General features: G+C 41.2%; 1 long non-coding RNA gene across 1 annotated transcript; it reads right to left on the bottom strand.

Annotated features, from left to right (window-relative positions):
- Window positions 1-2,508: 2,508 nt before the first annotated feature.
- Window positions 2,509-21,335, bottom strand: LOC122453012. Its single transcript, XR_006272911.1, has 3 exons — window positions 21,192-21,335; window positions 16,150-16,153; window positions 2,509-2,538 (listed from the first exon to the last, which is right to left on the bottom strand). It is a non-coding gene; the product is annotated as an uncharacterized LOC122453012 (long non-coding RNA).
- Window positions 21,336-22,912: the final 1,577 nt, after the last annotated feature.

The following is a 22,912-nucleotide window of genomic DNA, read 5'->3' as shown; positions in this document are numbered from 1 at the left end:
TAGGGGTGATGGGAGCCAGATGATGCTCCTGAGGAGATTTGCCGATTTAAAAAGTGGCATCTGTGAAAACCTAGTAAGAATACGAGGAATGTGCTTGAACAGATGGTATGTGAAGAATATTGGAATAGAACGATTTTCTGAAAACCTTTAAGGATTAATAAATGTGGCAAAGGAAAGGGATTACAAGTGATTAATGATGACTCAATTATATTATTCAAATTGCCTGGGTAGTTTTACTCCAAACCTTTTTTCGGGGGAGGAAGGCAGATCAATAGTTATCAGTCATGGCAGAATCGTATAGTATATGTAAGTACTTTCTGTGCAGCTTTGTAAAATATTGTATCTCTGATTGTAAAGGTTATTCATATAATTGGAACAGAAGAGTTAAACCTTAAGTGATGAACATGTTTGTGTGAGTTACACTCACTGAAAAGTATGGATATTAGATGTAAACTGCTATGTTTGTGGTCATATTGTTCTTATGTTGTTGTAGATTAAACTTTAAGGCGTTGCAGCTAATTTTCGAGAACTCCACGAGAAAAGTCAGTATTCTGGACTTCAGACAAGTTGGAACAGGATTAGGAAGGTATTGCCAAAAGTGTTACAGAATAAATAAAAATAATTATAGTGGACATAGGAACTATTTGTATGTAACTCTGTTCTTGGTGCTGCTAAAGGGCTTGATTAATAAGTAGCTTAGTCTTTCAACAAAGGTAATGATTTTCCTTGCCCTCATAATTTCACTGTTGATTTATTTTTAAATTAATTTGGCAAAAATCAATTTTAGCTATATGGGGACATCACAAACTATGACTAAGCAAAGTCAATTTGAGGAAGTTTATTGCATGCAGCTTTTAAAAATTCATTCAGCTGCATAAAACTGAAAGCATGCTAAGTAGGGGTTAGTATATGTAGGCATCGTTTTTCTCCTGTCAGAAGATGCCTGACGCCCCGGAAGTCCAAGGCTGGTAGAGACTAAGTATATCATCCAGGATGCAGGCTCCTTCAGATTATTTCAGGAAGTTGTATCATTTGGTCCTACATGCAGATTTGTTTTCCCATCCCTTTTTCTAGATGAGTAGGTCTTGCTGTGCTCTCTATTTCCATTGTCCATGTTCTGTCATGAATATGCAGTCAACCCATTAGCATGCTCCTGATACTTGAAGTTAGTCAGCAAAAAAATCTATCTTTTAAATTTCATTGCTTTAAAAAAGATACTGGATCAATATTTTAAAAATCAACAGTGGAGAAATGTACCAAGAAGGAAATAAAATCCATCTCATATTATCACAAATACTACTCTTAACAAACACTCATCAACAGACACTCATCCAGAAATCATTATATCTCTGCATATGTATATAGACCTATACAATTGGCTCAGACAGAAAAAAATCTGCCCATATGCAGGAGATCCAGATTTGATCCTGGGTCAGGAAGATCTCTTGGAGGAGGGAATGGCAACCCACTCCAGTATTCTTGCCTGGAGAATTCCATGGACAGAGGAGCCTGGCGGGCTGCAGTCCGTGAGGTCGCAGAGAGTCAGATACGACTGAGCAACTAACACAAGCATACCCACACTATATGTGTATACATATATATATATATCTCCACACATATATAATTGTGAATATAATTTTACACATTGTATAATTTCACATACCTATATTTAGATATATACATAATTTTACATATATAGGATATGATTAATGTAACTAACATTCTATAATCTTTATTCATTTAATGTTATGTCATAGTCATTCTTCCATATATGGATCTATTCTAGATTTACATCATCTTTTTATTGACTGTCTGGTATTCCCTTGTTTGGATGTTTTATCCTTATTGTCTAACAAAATGGTAATAGGGTTTGAGCATCATCGCAATGTCTAGTTTTTTCTTCAGTTGTACGCCTCTAATCATGTGTATATTAATTATATTATGAAATCTCCTGAAGTGCTAAGTTAGATTACACTAAGGAGTACAGTCGAAACTCCCTCATACTATATCTGAGAGGCAGAAGAGTATGTTGAGGAAATCAAGAGAACTAGTCCCAACTTATATTTACTAGTTGTGAGAACTTCAATAAATCACATCTCCCATTTGGACTTCAGTTTCCATGTCTGTCAATTAATGACACAAGTGTAGGTGACATTCAGGGTGTCATTCAAGGTGACATTCATGATTTGTTACTTTTATAAGCTGTCTTTTGAGATGCCCATCAGCAGACGAATGGATAAGAAAGCTATGGTACATATACACATTGGAATATTACTGAGCCATTAAAAAGAATACATTTGAATCAGTTCTAATGAGATGGATGAAACTGGAGCCCATTAAACAGAGTGAAGTAAGCCAGAAAGATAAACACCAATACAGTATACTAACGCATATATATGGAATTTAAAAAGATGGTAACGATAACCCTATATGCAAGACAGAAAAAGAGACACAGATGTATAGAATAGGCTTTGGGACTCTGTGGGAGAAGGCGAGAGTGGGATGATCTGAGAGAATAGCATTGAAACATGTATATTACTAAGTGTGAAAGAGATCGCCAGCCCAGGTTGGACGCATGAGACAAGTGCTCGGGGCTGGTGCACTGGGAAGACCCAGAGGGATGGGATGGGGAGGGAGGCAGGAGGGGGGATCAGGATGGGGAACACATGTAAATCCATGGCTGATTCATGTCAAGGTATGGCAAAAACCACTACAATATTGTAAAGTAATTAGCCTCCAACTAATAAAAATAAATGAAAAAAAAAAAGCTGTCTTTTGTTACTATTAGATCATTTCAGTTCCATGAGAACAAGGACCAGGTCTGAATTATAATGCATGTATAGCTGAGTATAGCACTTACTAATAGAAAGTACCCAATAAGAATTTGCAGAATGACTGAAAGTGCCAGATTACCAGCATTCTGAATTATCCTCCAAATACACCAAGTTCCTTCCCACCTCCTTGCTTTTAGCCAGGTATAAATGGACAAGAATTTTCCAGAATAGTTTTTCTTTCCTTCTGTTATATGGAAACACATTTCGTTTTGTGAATCTTGGTAAAAATATGTTTACCATGTGTGGCCTGTCTTTTTCACTTTCTTTATGCTTTTTTTACTTTTTTGGTTGTTCAGTGTTATTCATTTTAATGTAGTTAAATTTATCAGTTATTTTTATAGCTATCATTTTTATGTCTGCTTAAGAAGCCCTTCCATATCATAAGGTCACCAAGTCATATTTGTATATTTTCTTTTGTGACTTTCAGAGTTTTGGCTTTTACATTCAGGTTTTAAATTTACTTGGGATTCATTCATTTAAAGATTTGGTCTGAGGTAAAGAGACGGTTTCATCTTCTCTCTCTGTGGATAAGCAGTTGTGGCAGCATTATTTTTTAAATACTATATGATTCCCCAAGTCATTTTCTGTGTTCCTTCTCGCATGCATCAAGTTCTATAGCTGTATAGATCTGTGCCTGGGATTGCTATTCTGTCCACTGCAGAGTTTGTCTGTTTGAGACAATCCCACACTGTTTTCACTACTGTTGCTATCAAACTTCATGAAACATTTTGATGTATGTGGAGCATGTTCTTCAGCCTTGTACTTTTTCTTCTTCAGGAGTGTATTTGATACTCTTGGGCCTTTGAATTTCCATATGAATTTCAGAATACGCTTTTCAAGTTCAAAAGAAAATAAATTCTAACAGAGGCTTAGATTAGAAACAAATTGATTTAATATATCAATTTGAGAGAATTGCTTTTGAGGCTACCTAACATATATCTCTACATTAAGTTAGGTCTTCTTTAATGTCTTTCACTAAAGTTTAGTTTTTCTCCTTAAAGATTTAAGCATCTTTCATTAGATTTATTCCTAAATAGATTAGATTTTTTCTGCCCAAAATGATATCTCTGATAGTTTTAAAAGTCTGTCCAGAAGTCCTGTGAAGTGCTTGCCTTTAGAAAATGGAGCTTAATTTTCCTCCGATTAGGCATGAAATGGACTTAGAGAATTTCTGCTAATGAAACAATAAAGCAGAACTAATTTAGAGACTAATTCAGAAGAGGTACTGTGGCTTCCTCCTTGTCTTTTCCTTCTGTGCAGGAAGGCAGCTCATGTCCTGAGGACACTCAAGTGTTCTCAGAGAGGTCCACGTGGAAAGAACTGAGATGTGCTAATACCCACCCTCCATCCGTGTGAGTGGGCCATCTTGGAAATGGATCCTTTAGCCCCAGCCAAGGATCAGATGACTAAAGCCCACCAACATGTGAATGCAGTCTCTTGAGAGACAGACCCCTTGCTGGAACCATCCAGATGAGCGACTTCTGGATTCCTAACCCTCAGCTATAGTTGTTGTTCAGTTGCTAAGTTGTGTCTGTCTCTTTGTGACCCGATGGACTGTAGCATGCCAGGCTCCTTTGTCCTCCACTATCTCCTGGACTTTGCTCAAATTCATGTCCATTGACTTGGTGATGCTATCTCACCATCTCATCCTCTGTTGCTCTTTTCTCCTTTGCCTTCAGAGTCTTTTTCAATGAGTTGACTCTTCACATCAGGTGGCTAAAATGTTGGAACTTCAGCTTCAGCATCAGTCTTTCCAGTGAATATTCAGGGTTCCTTTCCTTTAGGATTGACTGGTTTGATCTCCTTGCAATCCACGAGACTCTCAAGAGTCTTCTCCAGCACCACAACTCGAAAGCATCAGTTCTTCAGCACTCAGCCTTCTTTATGGTCCAACTCTCACATTTGTACTTGACTACTGGAAAAACCATAGCTTTGACTATATGGGCCTTTACTAATAAAGTGGTGTCTCTGCTTTTTAATATGCTGTCTAGGTTGGTCATAGCTTTTCTTCCAAGGAGCAAGTGCCTTTTGATTTCATGACTACAGTCATTGTCCACAGTGATTTTGGAGCCCAAGAAAAGAAAATCTGTCTCTGTTTCCACTTTTCCCCCATCTATTTGCCATGGAGTAATGGGGCTAGATACCATGATCTTAGTTTTTCGAATGTTGAAATTTAAGCCAGCTTTTTCACTCTCCTCTTTCACCCTCATCAAGAGGCTCTTTAGCTCTCCATAACTTTCTGCCATTAGCGTGCTATCATCTGCATATCTGAGGTTGTGGATATTTTGTCCAGCATTCTTGATCGTAGTTTATCATTCATCCAGCTTGGGATTTTGCATGATGTACTCTGCATAGAAGTTAAATAAATAGGGTGACAATATACAGCCTTGACCTACTCCTTTGTCAATTTTGAACCCTTTCCCACTTTTGAACCAGTCTGTTATTCCATGTAAGGTTCTAACTGTTGTTTCTTGACCTGCATACATGTTTTTCAGGAGACAGGTGGTCTGGTATTCCCATCCCTTTAAGAATTTTCAATAGTTTGTTGTGATTTATATTGTCAAAGGATTTAGTGTAGTCAACAAAGCATCAGATATGATAAGAGATAATAAATGTTAGTTGTTTTAAGCCACTAAAATTTGGGATAGTTTGTTTCAGAATAATATATTTCAGAACTAATAGAGGTTTTGAAAACTTTTATTTTTGTTGCTGCTAGAGAGAGAGAAATGGAATTTATTTTTTTACGTTATTCTTACAACTAGCTACCTTGCTAAGCTCTCTTATTGCTGTTAATAATAATAAATTCTCTATAAACTCTATTGAACTTAGTGTAGACAGTCATCTTATATTCACTTAATGGCAGCTTTATTTCTTTCCTTCCAATCCTTGTTCATTTTTCTTCTCTTAACACATTTGGCTTAGTCTTCAGTATGATGTTGACTAGAAATGATGATTGTGGGTATGTCCTTCCTGCTCCTGATTTTAAGGGGATTTTGTGATACTATTCTACTTGTGAATGTTGCTTCCTAGGCTTCTGATAGATATAGCCTTGTTGGGTTAGAGGAGTTCTCACTTATCTTAGGTACTTCCCTTAACACACAAATGCGCGCGCACACACACACACATACACACACACACACACACACACATACACACTTGTGCTGGTATATCAGGAGTTTACATTCCTTGCATGGAATTGATGAACCACAAGTCAAAAATATTCAAAATGCTGTTGGATATTGCCAAATCACCCTCTAAAAACATTGCATTAATATAAAATCCTACCCACAGTGTATGTAAATGTCTGTTTCCATGTTTCACCAACCTTTTTTTCCCCAATGAAGCCCCACATTTTCTTAATAACAAAACCAACCAGTTATATAGTAGTTACTATGTTCCAGGCACTGTTCTAAGGCTTCATTTATAGTAATCATCTAATCCTCACAACAACCCTTTGAGGTAGGTGTTACTGTTATCTCCAGGTGAGCAGCTGTGGCACAGATTCAACAACTTGCCCAAGTTTACACTAGTGAGTGATTCGGTGTCAGGATTTGAACACAGGCAGTCTGGCTCCCAAGTTCATGTGCTAAAGCATTATGCTTCCCTATCTGTTACAGCTGACAGCTATTGAAACCTTGACAGGCGTTGAGAGCTTTTACAACTCAATCATCACAGCCACCGTCTCAGGTAAGTACTGTTATCATAGTACTTGGCATATTGAATCATAGGACACACCTTTGTTCCTGAATAAAAGCATTGGATTGGTAGTGGCTTGGCTGAGTGGTTCATCTTCCTATGCCCTTTGATTCCCAGGTATTTGTTCCTCTAGGTCAGGGATCCCTAACTCCCAGGCCACTGACAGGTTCTGGTCTGTGGCCTGTTAGGAACTGGGCTGCACAATAGGAAGTGAGTGTTGGGTAGACAAGCAAGCAAAGCTTCATCTGCATTTATAGCCACTCCCCATCACTCACTCCCCACCCCACCCCCACCACCCTCTGTTGTGTGGAAAAATCATCTTCTATGAAACCAGTCCCTGGTGCCAAAAAGGTTGGGGATCGCTGCTCTAGGACATCGGGATTTGCCCCAGGATTGGAGCTAGACGGAGACATATGGCATGTCTCTTCATTTATTTGTTCAACAATATGGCATGATTTGGGGGAAGGCATGTTGTTGCAGTTTGAATTTAGTTAGGATAGCATTTGTATCTGTGTTGAGTATGAGACAGTCTGAAAGAGCAAGGGCTTGGGAAAGAGAAAGAACTGGATTTAACCTTCCATTCCACTTACCAGCTAGGGTTTATTAAGCTCTCTGAGCCTTAGATTTTCCCTATCTGTGGAATGGGGACAATGATAGCAACTTCATGGTGGAGCGGTGAGAATTACGTAAGGTAGCACGTGTGAAGGGTCTGACCTAGTGCCTGGTATGTGATACTTGCTCTGCAAGAGTAAATTCCTTTCTTCTTCCTCAAGGGCAGAAGATCACTGCCACATGATCTGTGGCACAGATCAAGGCCACAGATCACTATGGGTGTAAACCAAGCTAAAACCTAAAACCCAGTGAATAATCCACATAAAACACTGTTGAGAATTGATAATGTATGAGCAGATATTTTTACTAATGTATCAAGGAAATGTCTGATAACTTGCTGTGTGCCAGGTATAATTCAAAATACATTGCATAAATCTAATTTTTAAAATCTTCAATTAGCTCTGTAAGTTGTACTTGATTGTTATTATTCCAATTTTATGGGCAATAGAACTGAGGTGCAAAGAAGTAACCTGCCCTAGGTCACAAAGCTCATAAACAGCAGAGCTGGGGTTCAAACTCAAGCTTTCTGCTGCCACAGTCTTCCTCACCATGCTGTTCTTCCTGTGGAATAGCTAGAAGACAAATGTCTTGCTGAGAAAAGTCGAACTAGCAAATTCACACACTCAGTTTATGTTTGAAAGTCCATATCCAATGCTGAGTTTTTCTTCGGGGTTTTTTAAAAAAAAATTTTGTTTGGCTGCATTTGTTCTTAACTGCAGCATGTGGGATCTTTGATCTTCACTGCAGCGTGTGAGATCTTTTAGTAGCAGCATGCAGGATCTAGTTCCCTGACCAGTGATCAAAATGGCTCCCCTGCACTGTGAGCACAGAGTCTTGGCCACTGGACCACCAGGGAAGTACCCTGATTTAGGTTTTGACATCATCCTTTGTTATAGCCAATAGTGTTAATTCCAATTAACAGTGTTTAATTCCAGTTAAAGTTAATTGGAATCTTTACCATTGTGTTTGTTTCATAAAAGATCATCCAGCCATCTATCTGTTTATCCTTTCACTTATTCATTCAGCAATATTTGTTAGGCCTTTATCAGGGCAGGACAGAGTTGAAATCAAAGTCCTGGTTCCAAAGTGGGTTTTCCATTTCCCAGCCGTGTAAACTTGTGTAGGTCATTTAACTACTTGAGCTTCAGCCTTTGCAGGTTAGCAAGGGAAACAGTACCTACTGCTCTGGGTTATTCTGATGATGAGATGAGATTGTATTGAAAGGGAAAGTGATTTGGAAACTGTAAAGTGCTGTACAAATGTTATTTGATACAAGTATTCCACAAAGAGGAGCTGGCCACAAACGTTTGCTTACTTAAACCTGCTTTGGGAGTAGGAAGTGAATTTAGTCGCTTGCTGTCCTTTGTCTACTGCTAATCTTAGCCAGGGTCTGAGCTTAGCTGCAGCAGTGCATAAGGAGAGAAGCTGGTGCCAGGCTCCCACTTTCTCTGTGTATCAGCGTTAGTGTCTCCAAGGGAAAGTGATCGGTTTGCCTGTCAGCAGTGTCTCCTCCTTTTTGGTCCAGAATACAAATTGAAACATCACGTTACAAAGTTATTAGCATTTTCTTACACAGAAGATATGTTAAAAGTAAACAGGTTGCTCATGGGAGTTGACAGAGAAGAGGTGAATTGTACTAAGGGGCTGAGGCTGTCCCTCTGCAGAAGGCATCTTCGGACTTCCCAGAGACATTTCAAACAACGAAGAGCTCCAATTTATTGCAAAGGACACTTTGCTTCCAGAAAAGCTGTCTCATGTGTCAGTGTCTGTTAAAACAGTCAGTTTCTGGACTGACTGGTTGCATTAGAGTCAACTAATGATACAGAAGTGAAAGCCTAGTAAATACCGATTCCTAGTTCTACTCTGCAAGGATGCTTATTCTTTAGATCTGACAGGAGACTTGAGAATCTGCTTGTTCAGAAACTCCCAGGAAGATGCTAATTCCCAGCTGAATGTGAGAACCAGGGCCTGAAGATGAAGAGGAAGATGGCAAATGGAGATGAGTTTTGGGGACCAAGCTGAATTTTGAAATTCGCCTGTCTCAGGTCCTGTTCACCTCTGTAATCCGTTTTCTCCTCCCCCACCTAAAACCTGTTTTCGGAATAGTTCTGTGGACAATTGCGACATGCCAGTTTAAATCACTTTAGTCATTGCTTTCTTTGTCAGCTGTTTTCTGAGAATATAGGTGAATGGTTTTAGGAGGTTATTTGCATTATCCTTTCAACTCATACCCCTCAGCCCCAGTTGTATGACTGATACTCAGTATCACTGTTTCTGTAATAAAATCTCCATGCTCTTCTCCTCCACTTTCTTTATGCCGTGAATGGCATGAACTGCTGCATCGGGGTGGGCCCAAGTGCAGGATGAGCGCTCCGGCCCAGTTCCGAGAGAGAAAGACCGGAGACACCAGAACAATTGAAGTGTCCTGTTCTCAAGAACTTCGGACGTGGTGAGGTGCAAGAAAAGTCATTGGTTTGGAAATCACTGTGTTTTCTAAGAAGCTGCCGAGAGACCAGGCCACAGGCACACCTGGGGCTTGGGGTTGAAAGTAGGTTTGCTGGTGATTTGGCTGTTGCAGTTAAATAGAAAACAAAGGATGTCTCTGTGCTCCTATCTTGACAAATGACTTTGTGATCAATCAGACCTGTCCATTTGAATTCTGGTTTCCGACACAAACTGTGTGACCAAGTCGGAACAGGTTGCTTAACCTCTCTGTCTTTTGTTTCCTCAACTGATAAAATGAGTTAACGATGCCCTAATTGCATGGTTGTTTTGAAGTTAAGATAAGACAAAGGCCTGTGAGTGTGCAGTACATAATAAAAGCTAGTTTCCATCCAATCTGGACCTACTTCCGCCTTCTCCGCTTATACTGAAGTGTGAAGTGGAGGCTGCTGCAAGGTGAGTCAGTCCTGATAGGGAAGTCCGTTAAGCTGAACCGATGTGTGTCAATGTCCTTTTGTACAGAAGAAGCTAGGGTATAGGTTAGTGCATGTAACCTCATAAAGTATGATGTGACAACACAGAGGAGAACTTGGTGATCTGCAGCAGGCAGCAAAGGAGGGTGTCAAAATGTGCCTGTTGAAGTGGCCATGAGTTCAGGAGAAGGTCTTGGTGGTATCCCCCCTGGTCTACCCCAGGATGAATTTCATGCTAACCAGTCAGCTGTAAGAAGTTCTCATTAAAATGATGTGATATCGTCATGGGTGAATTCCCACTTGCAATGTCAGAGTCCAAAAGGCAAAGATCCCTGGTTAATATATTTGGAGCTAATCAGGCACAGACCAGTCCTATTTTACGCTTGTGGCTGAAGATACAACCAATGGCTAACATCCTGTTGTATGGAGGAAAACCATCAGGACAGGGGGTTGACAATGCCTGGGTTCCAGATTTGACTTTCTTGCCTTGGAAGATGGTCATCCAGATAAGAATAACTGATTGACCCAGAAGGGGCACCAGGAGTTTTGTGCTGAGCACTTGGACACAGGCTTGGTGCTCCTTGAAAAGAATAAAACTTTAGCAAAATGACTGAGGTTTCATACTCTTTAAACACTTTTCAAAGTTCTTTTTCTCAGCTACACCTCCCAACAGTGCTGTGAAGTCAGTTTTTGAAATCTCTGTTTGACTGTGGAAGAAGGAAGGCACAGATTTGTTAGATAGCAGGGCCAGGAACTGGACCCTGGGGCACCAGACCCTGGGCCCAGTCTTTTCCATCATGCTATGAAACAGGTCCTGTAAGGAATAAGAGTGAGATTTTAATAGTATTATGATAACATGGAAGCCAGTGGATCTAGGTATACTGAAATTCTACCCTCCCAGAGACATAGATGCAGAGACCTTGCAACAAAGAACATTGACAGAAGAAAAATATCATTTTACTTATTTATTATTGCTTGGATTTTTCCTCCAAATCCCAAGAATGATTGGAACATGGGTCCTGAGCTCAAAATCTGAGGACCCTCTTTCTTCCCAGATCTGAATTTTGTGGATCATACCAGACCAGCTGGTAGTGTGGGAAAACAGGAGAGAGAGTGAGAGAGACAGGGAGACACTGATACCCAGGGCTCAAGCCTGCTCTTCCTAAAGGTCAGCCCGCCACTTTCGCTTCTTGGGTGGAAGGGAAGGAGGATGGCCAGAGCGATTGACCAGAGCTCCCTCACAGGGACGTGGCTGGGGGGTGGGATGGGAGTGGGGGTGGGGGGTGGGCAGGAGTCTTGGCCCTTCCACATGGGGTAGACAGAAGAGAGAGATGCACATTGAGAGCTGGACCTTTGCACACACCCACTAGCAAACATGGCCCAGTAAGTATTCTGGAGTCAGTCTAACTCACAGAAAGTTTTCTTCCTTTGGGAGAAATTGAGGGATTGTGGGAGAAGAGCAAGTAGAACCCTGGAACCAAAGTCTTGTAGAGCTCTTCCAAATACCATGCTGTACAGCATAGGTGCTGGTGTATGATGTGCAAGGCAGGGGAGTGGCAGGTAAGGATACTACGGAGAGGAGAGAACCAGGAGTGGAGGCCTACTCGGTCATGTTAGAAAAGCCTGGACTATCCTGTAGGATAATGCTACTTAGTGTTGTAGCCCGTGGAGATGCAAATTCTCAGGCCCTATCCCAGACCACTAAATCAGAATCTCAGGGTGGGGCCCAGGAGTCTGTGTTTTAATACTCCCTAGGTGACTGTTATGTTGGCTAAAGCATGAGAACTATCAGTATAGCTCCTAAGAAGGGAATCGAAGAGTTTCTGGCTTGGATGGCACCGAGTTGGTAGTCTGGGGGTGGTGACGGGGCCTGCATCTCCTGCAGAGGATGAAGTCCATCCCTTCAGCCCCTCAGCAGGGGTGTTTGCTCAGCAGCTGTGTGTTCTTTACCTGATAGGTCTGCCTGCCTATAGTTGGTGGGCTGTGAAGATAATCTTACTCAAGCAATCAAATGATCTTGCCCACATTCCCCGATTTGCAGAAAGTTCAGTCCGTCTTTCTCTTTCGTGTATGTGCTTATTTGCTCAGTCATGTCTGACTCTTTTGCGACCCCATAGATTGTGGACCACCAGGCTCCTCTGTCCATGGGATTCTCCAGGCAAGAATACTGGAGCGGGTAGCCATTCCCTTCTCCAGGGGATCTTCCCGATCCAGGGATCGAACCTGGGTTTCCTGAAGTGTAGGTGGATTCTTTTCCATCTGAGCCACCAGGGAAACCCCAGACATATCCACATGTTTACCGGTGACCAGAAGGCCAGCTTGCCTGCGTTGTCTTGTGGCCCTGGAGCTAGTTGACCTCCCTGTGTCTGGCGGCCTTCCCTCATCATGGCCAGTCTTGGCCTCAGTGATGTGGCTGGTGAGTCCCCTGACCCCAGGCATAGTGGTTTTCCGAGTTTGAGGGACTGTGATTTGTACCACATTCAGCCGAGGGGCTGCACCTGGGCTGACCTGGGCTGTCACTATTTCAGCCCTCTAGGTTCCCGGGAGGCCCGGCTGCTCCAGGGGGCTTGGCTCAGGATCAGGAGTTCACTGCTTAGAGTCACATTTCCCTTCCAATCTCTGCTTTCCTTTAATTCTAGAAGCTGCTTCTCTTCTTTCTCCCCAAGTGATGCCCATCGAACCTCACAGAAGAGGAGACATTTCTTACAGGAGAGGGAAAAAAAACTCTACCATAGTGTATACACTATAGATTTCCATACTTAGCACATAAGCCTGTTTGAGTGAGTTTCTTTTACTAGAGAAAAAAGAATCTTAGCCAGGACGACTAGGTTTGTCATTGAGAAATTGCTGCCAGTGTCATAGATGCTGGAGTAGAGGACAAAGATCTGGTGGGCAACACTTTTCCTCTCCAGGTGAGAAAGAAGAGTGGCCTACAGTAGAGATGGAGGTAGGTGAATAGATCTGTAACACACATAGATGTTAACATTAGCATGAATGGCAACCACGATGAGGATGAGAGAGAGGGCTCAAGGATGCTCATGGTTCCTGTGAGTATCTGAGTGAATGATGAAGCCTTTTTCAGAGACAGGGAACAAAAGGACAGGGCTTGGAGGACCATGAACACTGTGGCCGTCAAATAGTAATGATAAAGGTTGATGGTGACCTCAGGATGTGAAAAAGTTGGTGACACTTCCACTTGCCTCAGAATCAATTGAGAACTTTTTATCACCCTAGGTCTTCTCTGTGTTTCTCTCTTTCTCTGTACTTATGCCTCCTTCCTCTATGGTTTCTCCTTTTTCTTGCTTCTCTGTCTGACCTACCCTGTAATTCTTTCTCTCTTCTCTCTCTCTCTATTATTTCCCTTTCTGTTTCCACTCAGCCTTATCTTCTTCACTTAACCAACCAGAACAGAAAATGAAATTACTATGTACATCTAGAATTTGTAGATTTGGGGCACATCTTATGTACCTTGATTTTGTTTTAAAAATGGTGTAGCAAATTACATAATGATCATTCCTATATAGACTCTTTGCCACCTTAAAAGTGGAAGGTGGATCCAATTAATGTCTATTTTCTTTTTCAGACTTAGGTGTAATCCCCAACTGGGCCTTAAGTAACTTATACCCTGTGAATCTGCTTCTTGTGCTTCTTACTGACATTATAGATAGCCCCCCAAACACCAATTTCCCATTGGCTCCAGTTGTTCAAGATAGTAAAACTGCACATAAAATGGCAACCTTAAAAAAATAGCCTAAATCTGGAATGCAATCAAGTGAACCACAGAATTGCCTCATTAACAACAAATATTCTTTCTATCCCCTGTGGATTAAGAGTCCCCAGTACATGGCTCAAGAACTGTCTTAGAACAGGACATCACATCCTTCTATTTTCCCCTTGTGGTTTATCTATTCAGTCCAATTAAGTTGGATAAACATATTTTTTCTGGCCGTACCACATAGCCTTGTGGGATCTTAGTTCCCCAACCAGGCATCAAACCCAGGCCCTCAGCAGTGAAAGCACAGAATCTTAACCACTGGACCATCAGAGAATTCCCTGGACAAACATTTATGAGGCATCTATTAAGTGCTGGGAATTTGCAGATGGTCAACCAGCTCTAAATAGCAAACAGGCTTCTCATTTAGCCCACACCTTCCCCACCTCCTCTAGCTGAGCTCAAGGAGTTGAAACACATGGGGATGTTAGCATTGGACAAAGCAAAGATAGTGACTACAGGGTGAGCATCACAATGTACTATGTGGGGGCTAGGTGCACTGTGTGTGTTAGGGTTTAGTCGTCACAGCAGTATTCTAAGGTAGGTGTTAACATCCCCGTTTTACTCATGGGAAAAATAAGGCTTGGAAAAGTTAAGTGAATTGCCGCAGAGAGGTGATCATTGCTTCTTTTGTCTTTCTTTTTTTAATTATGGAAAAATACTCATACAAACAATTGGTCTTTCTTTTTTTAATTATGGAAAAATACGCATACGTACAATTGACCATCTTCACCATTTTTAAGTGTGTAATTCAGTGGTATTTAGCTCATTCACAATGTGCAACCATTCCCATTATCCATTTCCAGAACAAACTTTGTGCCCATTAAACAGTAGCTCCCCATCCCACTGCCCGAACCCCACCCCCCGTCAGCCCTTGTAATATCTAGTTCACTTTCTAATCACTCTTGTTTCAAATGCTACTTGGCTGGCATTGGTAGCAGGCTGTAGAACACAGTGCTTAAGGGTGTCGGGCTCTAACACCAGAGGCCTGGGTTCAAAACTTGCATTCTTTCAGGTTATTATTTATTTCTGCAAATTTAGCACCTTATTTGCAGATTTTTACTTTTCTGTTTCAAGCAAAGGAAGCAAGGTTTCAGCTGTATTTTGAAGGTTAGGAAGAAAGGGTAACTTCATATGTAGGGCATGAAGAGCTGTGTGTAGAATACTGGAGGACCTTTCTGATGGAAGTTATGAGGACACACATGAGTTATGTTTACAAAGAAATAATGATGGGGCAGGGGGCCTCTTCATCTTGGGAGAGGATCCTGAAGTGTCGGTCCTGAGTCTGGTGCTAAAAAGGAAAAAAACTGAAGTTGAAAACTTTCACACATGCATACAAAGAAACACAGAACTTCAGTATTATGTGTGTGTATACACACACACACACACACACACACACACACACAATCTATATGTGTGTATGTGTAGGAGACCAAATTTATAGCTTAAAACCTTAGTACTCACTCTTCATTGATCCAAGGAGAAGGGATGTTCAGAATTGGATGAAACAACTTAAAAATAGGACTTTGCTTGACTCAATGTAAGAATAGAACTTTGTGCCAGCGTGCCCCCAAGCCCCTTTGAGTTGCCCTGAGAACTGCTGTGACCCAGCCTATCTTCAAAGTCATAGCTCTGCTGACTTTCAGACCAGCTGAGTAATGGAGAAGTGGTGCGAGGCTAGGGAAATAGCAGCATCCTTTGCCAAATGCCTTGACCTGAGTCACTGAAACCTCACTAAACCTGTCATCTGCTAGAAGAGGCCTTGGAGAGAAACTGATCTGGGGGTGACAGGTAGAGACACTGCTTACCAGCCAAATGACCTTGGGCTAATAATTGTATCTTTCTGAACCAGTAAAATAAAATGCCTTGCATAGGGCAGAGATGGGGATTACGTGAGAGAATTTATGTCAACAGTATTTGGCCACTGCCTGACACACAGAATATGGTCAAGAATTTTTATTTCCTTCTCTTAATGACAGTAATAGTTACTGTTGTTGTTTTTTTTTTAATGCATTTCCTATCAGAATTATCATACATTTTCTTCTTTACAACCTCCAGAGAATGCATTATTATACTGACTTTTTGCAGGTGAAGAAACAATCTCAGAGATACTCAATGACAGCCAGAGCTGGTAAATGACGGGATTACCGTTAAATGTTAAATGCAGGGTGTGTACCCTCCCTCAGCCCTGCCCCTACCAGCCCGCGTTCACCTTTCTTCCCTCCCAAAGCCAAGGTCTTCCTGAAAGCAAGGTATTTCTTTCCTAGTAAGGGATCAAGAGAGAATACAGGAAAATACTTATTTAATGTCCTGACTTCACTCATCTTCTCGGGATAGGCAAGGTTATTGACTTTTGGTTCTCATTTCAGACTCTTGGCAGTTGTTTGCTCCCACGAAGAAGGGAAGTATCACTAAATCAGTGCCTCCCTGTCAGTGGAGGAAGCCAGGCGGTGATGCTGAGCAGCTTCAGTGATGACATATATCATGGCTTTTCACCCCATCAGTGTCGAAACAGGGACAGGCCAGAAAGCTAATGGGGCAGGGAGTCGATTGTGAGGAGGCGTTGGAGAGCCAACAGAGCTTCTGTTAGGACCGTCTTATCCGCCAGGAACTTGCTGGCCTATTTCTATGTTGCTTATCCTGGTGTTCCTTCCAGCAGGGGTTGTGGAAAGAGTCTGGGACTGAAGATTTGGGGACACTGAGTTCACCTTCAAAGTCTTGAATGGAAGCGGTTTGGGCTATAAGGTTTTAATGTTTTCTGGCTCAAAACTTTGATTATGTCATCTGTTCCCAATAGCCCTTGTCCTACTCTTTTGGTTGGTCTACTGTTTTTTTTTTTTTTTTGGTCTACTGTTTTTAAATTCTCCTTTTACCTTGGTCATTTCTGAAGATTCTGCCTTTGTTCCCAGGATCGTGTATTTTCTCACAGCTTTGGGGAGCTCGAGAACTTGAACTATCACCTCAGGCTGGGGTGTTGAAATGCCTCACAAGCTGTCCCCTGAATTTTCAGTCCTTTCCTGGGCTTGCCTGCCTTGAATGTGACACCCGGACTTTCTCACTCAATCTTTTATTTAGTAATACCATTATTCTCTATAGCTCAAGCTCAAGCCTTCTCAAGTTGAAGTGGAGACCTGCTTTTATCCATATAATGTCTTTATATTAGAAAGAATATCTACTTAGAGTGAAAACTGAGGGCTGCTTCAATCAACTGAATTTATAATGGGTATAACTTTCAGGAATGGGATGAAATACTGCATGGATGGGGTCCACAGGAAGGCAAAAGTCAACCTGAAGGGATTTCAATAAAGGCAGGGAGAGAATTTACTTGTTGATCTAAGAAACCCAATATTGAAGTGATTAAATTATAATGTCAGGAGTTATTCTTGGAAAGGGAGTCTTTAGTTTATAGCACAGAAATTGTCACAGGCTCTGTTTTTTACCTAAAGAAGGATTCATTTTTCAGGGGGACCCACAACTAAAAGTAATTCATTCTCTTAAAAAGGATGTGACATTTTCTTCCCATATCAGCCAGGAGTTTGGTGATGTTTCCAGGAGTGACATGTCCACAGAGAACATGCTCTTTCTACAGAACATGCACAGCTGCTAAAAACCAATGGAAAGCTCAGATTAGAGAAGCAGAGAGGCCCTGCATCACACAGCCAGCCTAGGGTTAATGGAGATCAAGAGAAAAGCAGCCAGCATTTTTTTTTTCTGCAGATGATACTGAGAATTAAGAAAAACCTGACTTTTATAGAACTCAGTTGATGCTTTCTCAGTGAAAGACATTGAGATGATATGTTAGCAGCATCTATGAACCCTTCTGATAAGCAATTAGAACAGAGATAAGTGTTCTCACAGAGCATGGTACCTTATGGAGGAAAGTGTAGGTGGGACCAGAAAACAATCAGTCCAAGGCACACTGGTTATGTTCCAACCACCTGCTTAGTGACGAGAGCCTCAACACTGCTGTCATGATCTACCGGGTGTCCTTTTTCACTCAGTATGTTTAAGAATGAATTATAAATTGTCCATAGTTTCTACTACAGCCATTGTCCTTTTGTTATCTTCTTTAAGCCCCAAATTCACTTTTTTTTTTTTTAATGTCATTGGATAGAAGTATTTGGAAGAGATGGACCCTATTTGATTTTCAGGGGATCAAGGAAGGTGATCACTCTTTTCAGCTTCTTTCCTTCAGGGTGCCACGTCTCCTAGAGACTTTCATTTTACTTTCATTTTACATGGTGACCCTCATTGTAAATATTTTAGCTGCCATATGCTTTGGGCCTTCTCCAGAAGCTACTGTAGGTTTGTACTGTTGAGGGCTGAATTGTGTTCAGCCTCGCCGGTTGCCTCAGAATGTGGCTGCATTTGGAGATAGGGTTTTTTTTTTTTAAGATAATTAAGGTAAGATGAGGTTATCAGAGTGGATCCTAATCCCATATGACTGGTGTGCTTAGAAGAAGAGAAGATTAGGACACACCCATGCACAGAGGAAAGAGCATGTGAAGCTACAGGGAGGGAAAAGCCACAGACAAGCCAAGGAGAGAGAACTATGAACGACCAACCCTGTCCACAATCTGCTCTCAGGCTGCTAACCTCCAGAAGTGTGAGAAAATAATTTCTGTTATTGAGGACACTGGTCTGTAGTCCTTTGCTGTGGCAGCCTTAGGAAATGAAAGCACTCCCCTTCTGCCACCTCTCTCCGTGATCCCAAGCGTGGGGGCCAGGACAGCAGTGTTTGCTAGATGCACTAAAGAGCGGGGGCAGATGAGAGCTCTGTAGAGCCTGAGAACCCGCTTCTGTCTCCAAGTCCCCTTCCACCTTCTCCTCCTGTGATTATCTCCCCAGTACAAAGTTCCCAGACAGTTGGACGAGTCTCCTTATTCTTCACCCCACCTCACACTTACATTCCAGGAATGATACCAGTGGCAGAAGCAGGCTAGCCTGGCTCCAGATTTGGCTCCCTTTTCAAGAAACCCACTTGGAAAAGATGGAAACTTCACAGCTATCCGATCCACACAGTATGGAAGCAAACTGACATCTTGACCCCTTGACAGTGGCCAATAGATGAGGTTTTATGAAAGCTCCCCTAGGGTTACACCAAAGCTGAACTCAGAAAAGGCAGGTCTATGGATGCCAAACAGTGGGGTTTGGGGGCAGAGTTCTTTGCTGATCTCTTTGAACTTCGGTGTAGATTTCAGAGGTCGTAGAGAAGGAAAGGAATAGCATGTTTCTATCCTACTATTTTTCTCAGGTGAGCTTTGAATAAACACTAGGTAGCAAGATGCAATGAATTCAGGGGGTTTTTTGCTTTTATTTTAAAAAATTTTTTAAATTTATTTTTAATTGGGGGATAATCACTTTACAATGTTGTGTTGGTTTCTGCCATACAACAGTGTGAATCAGCCATGAGTACACGTGTGTTCCCTTCCTCTTGAGCCTCCCTCCCCTCCCCACATCTCACCCCTCTAGGTTATTCCAGAGCACTGGGTTGAGCTCCCTGTATCAGCAGCTCACTAGCTCTCTGTTTTACATTTGATGATGTGTATGTTTCAGGGCCACTTTCCCAATTCATCCCACCCTCTTCTTCCTTGACTGTGTCCACAAGTCTGTTCTCCACATCTGTGTCGCTATTCTTGCATCTGTGTCTCTGATAGGTTCATCAGTACCATTTTTCTAGATTCCATCTATATGTGTTAATATACGATATTTGTTTTTCTCTTTCTGATATACTTCACTCTGTATAATAGGCTCTACGTTCATATACGTCAGTTCAACTGACTCATATTCATCCTTTTTTATGACTGAGTAATATGCTGTTGTATATATGTACCGATTCTTTATCCATTCGTCTGTCAATTGACATCTAGGTTGCTTCCATGTCCTGGCTATTATAAAGTGCTGCAATAAACATTGGCGTACATGTGTCTTTTTCAATTATGGTTTTCTCAGGGTATATGCCCAGTAGTGGGATTGCTAGGTCATGTGGTAGTTTTATTCCTATTTTTTAAGGAATGTCCATACTATTCAGAATGGCTGTATCAATATACATTTCCACCAACAATATAAGAGGGTTCTCTTTTTTCCACATCCTCTCCATGAATTCAGTTTTTATACAATGGCAAGAACTTAGGCTAGGTTGCCAACTAAATTTTGATTGCTTGTCCTAAAGGTCCCCCCAACCAGGGAGTAAAGAAAGGTGCAATTCCATTTGCCAGTGCCCCAAAGCCAGAGATGCCCAGGAACACACCTGCAGCTGAACTGGGTAGGGTTTTTTGGCTCATTGCATTGAGGGAGACTACACATCTGCAGGAACTGTGGCAGTCTTGGGAAGAAGGTTCCAGAAGGTTTATATTACAGGATTGGAGCTAGTGTTAGGTGATTTGGGTGGGGGGTGGGGGATTCAAGGAAGAAGGGACTGGGTGTTATCGGGAACTTGGGGCATTTGTGTGACTGAGTACCTTACTTTTACTCGGGAACACGAGGAGGACTGAAGCAGGGGTCGCTGTGGTTGGGAGGAAGGCTCGCTGACAAGCTGAGGTGAGGGCAGTTGGTTATTGTGGTGGCGTCTGCACCTTGTTTCTGTCTACGCGCAGACGTGATTATGGAGCGGGTTTATTTTTGTCTCACTTTATCACAGTCATAGAATGACTTTGTCTGACATTGTCTTCTCGCCACACTCAGTTCTCTTTGCTTCTGCCAGGCCTGCTGTCTGCCGTCAGGGCCTGATTTTGTCTTTCTCACATTGCAGGGATAGAGGAGGCTCATCAGGAGGGCACCCCACTAGATGGGGAATGGAGCTTCAAAGAGGGAGAAGATATTCCCTTCAGACTTTGGCTTGAATCTGCTCAAACTCATAGGCTATTAAGGAAAATGAGGGCTCTTTTATTCCATATAGCAAAAAAAGAATTTTAATCCCTCAAAAGTTTTAGGGCAAACCCCTACCCCAGGTAGTGTCAATCTGAAAGATTAATGTTAGCATATTGATCCTGGAGCCCTGCCCATGTCATCTGGTCTAACTGCAAGGCCTGTGCTGTAGGTGAACTTGAGCATCTACAGATTAAAATTATTATTTTTCATGTTACTTGTTAAAAATATAACTTTCTTCTTTAAATGCATTTGAATCAGTTCTAATGTGGTGGATGAAACTGGAGCCTATTATACAGAGTGAAGTAAGTCAGAAAGAAAAACACCGACTCAGTATACTAACGCATATATATGGAATTTAGAAAGATGATAACAATAACCCTATATGCGAGACAGCAAAAGAGACAGATGTAAAGAACAGTCTTTTGGACTCTGTGGGAAAAGGCAAGGGTGGGATGATTTGAGAGGGTAGCGTGGAAACGTGTACATGATCACATGTGAAGCAAATCGTCAGTCCAGGTTCGATCCATGAGACAGGGTACTCAGGGCTGGTGCACTGGGATGACCCTGAGGGATGGGATGGGGAGGGAGGTGGGAGGGGGGTTCAGGATGGGGGACACATGTGCACCTGTGGCTGATTCATGTTGATGTATGGCAAAAACCACTACAGTATTATAATTAGCCTCCAATTAAAATAAATAATTAAAAAAATATAACTTTCTTCTTTAAAAAAAACTGAACTTTACATTAACTGTTACTTAACTCAAAAAATTATTGATATTATGTTATAGAAAGTTTATAAAACAGAGAAGGGAAAATACCCAATCCTATTAATTACTCTACTGTTATCCCTTTTATTTCTACTATCCTTTTCATGTAGATTTTAAAAGTTTTAATCACACTACACACAGAATTTAATAATTTTCTAATCTCAATCCCTGGGTTGGGAAGAGCCCCTGGAGTAGAAAATGGCAATCCACCCCAGGATTCTTGCCTAGAAAATTCCGTGGACAGAGGAGTCTGGCAGGCTACAGTCCATGGTGTCACAAAGAGTCAGCCAAGGCTGAGTACTCACGCACTTTATAATGTACAATTTTACCTTACACCTATACTTCTTTATGTAACTATAGATTTATAAAGTTTTTCTTTTTATAAAAAAAAAGTGAGATATAATTGACATATAACATTAGTTTCAGGTGTACAACATAATAATTCAAAATGTAAACACTGTAAAATGATCACTGTGATAAGTCTAGTTAACAACCATCACCACATAGTTACATATTTGTTTTCTTGTGATAAGAATTTTAAGATCTACTCTCCTCGCAACTTTCAAATATATAATCTAGTATCGTCAACTATGTAGACATCATGCTGTACATTACATCTCAAGACTTATTTTATTACTGGGAGTTTGTACCTTTTTTTACCCCCTTCACCTACTTTAATGATTGTTTTAAATGGCTGTATAAAATTTCATATAGATTATCATTTTCTTAGTTATACTTCTACTGATGGAAATGTGTAACTTTTCTTCACTTTTAAATAGTACTAAGATAAAAATTTTTCAAGCGTGTAAATTTTCTTTTACTTTTAAGAGAACTGTTCTTTCTACCTAGAAGCTTTTAAGATTTTTTCTTGACCCTTGGAGTTTGGGAATTTTGCCAGAACATGGATAAATGGCTCTCTTCTTTCAGTAATTTTGCCTAAAATTCATTAAGCTCTCTATTTCTGGAACTCATTTTTTTTTTCCAGAGATTTTTTACTTTTCTTCCCTTTTTGTCCCTGGGATGCCTGCCATGAAGATTGGTTGGTTTTCTGGGTCTGTTGGTTGGTTTCCTAGGTCTGTTGTCCAAACTTCTCATTTTATTCCTTGTGATTACTAGATCTTTGTGTTTTGCATTGTGGTTTTATTTACTTCACCCTTCTGACTGTCCAGGCCACTGAATTTGAATATCAAGAGGGATCATCTTCTTATGATGTACAGATTCTTTTTTTAATGAAGTCTTTTTTTGTGTGCTGAACTTGAATCTCTTTAGTGCTCATATTATCATTACTGTTTGAAATTTTTATTGGGGTTTAGTTGCTTTACAGCGTTGTGTTGGTCTCTGCTCATCCCACCCTCTCCTTCCCCCACTATATCCACAGGTTCTGTTCTCTACATTTGCATCTCTATTCCTGCCCTGCAAATAGGTTCATCCAAACCATTTTCTAGA

This window comes from Cervus canadensis, chromosome 14 (genome assembly GCF_019320065.1).
Source record: "Cervus canadensis isolate Bull #8, Minnesota chromosome 14, ASM1932006v1, whole genome shotgun sequence".
NCBI lineage: Eukaryota > Metazoa > Chordata > Mammalia > Artiodactyla > Cervidae > Cervus > Cervus canadensis.
This window is presented reverse-complemented; position numbering and strand designations above follow the sequence as displayed.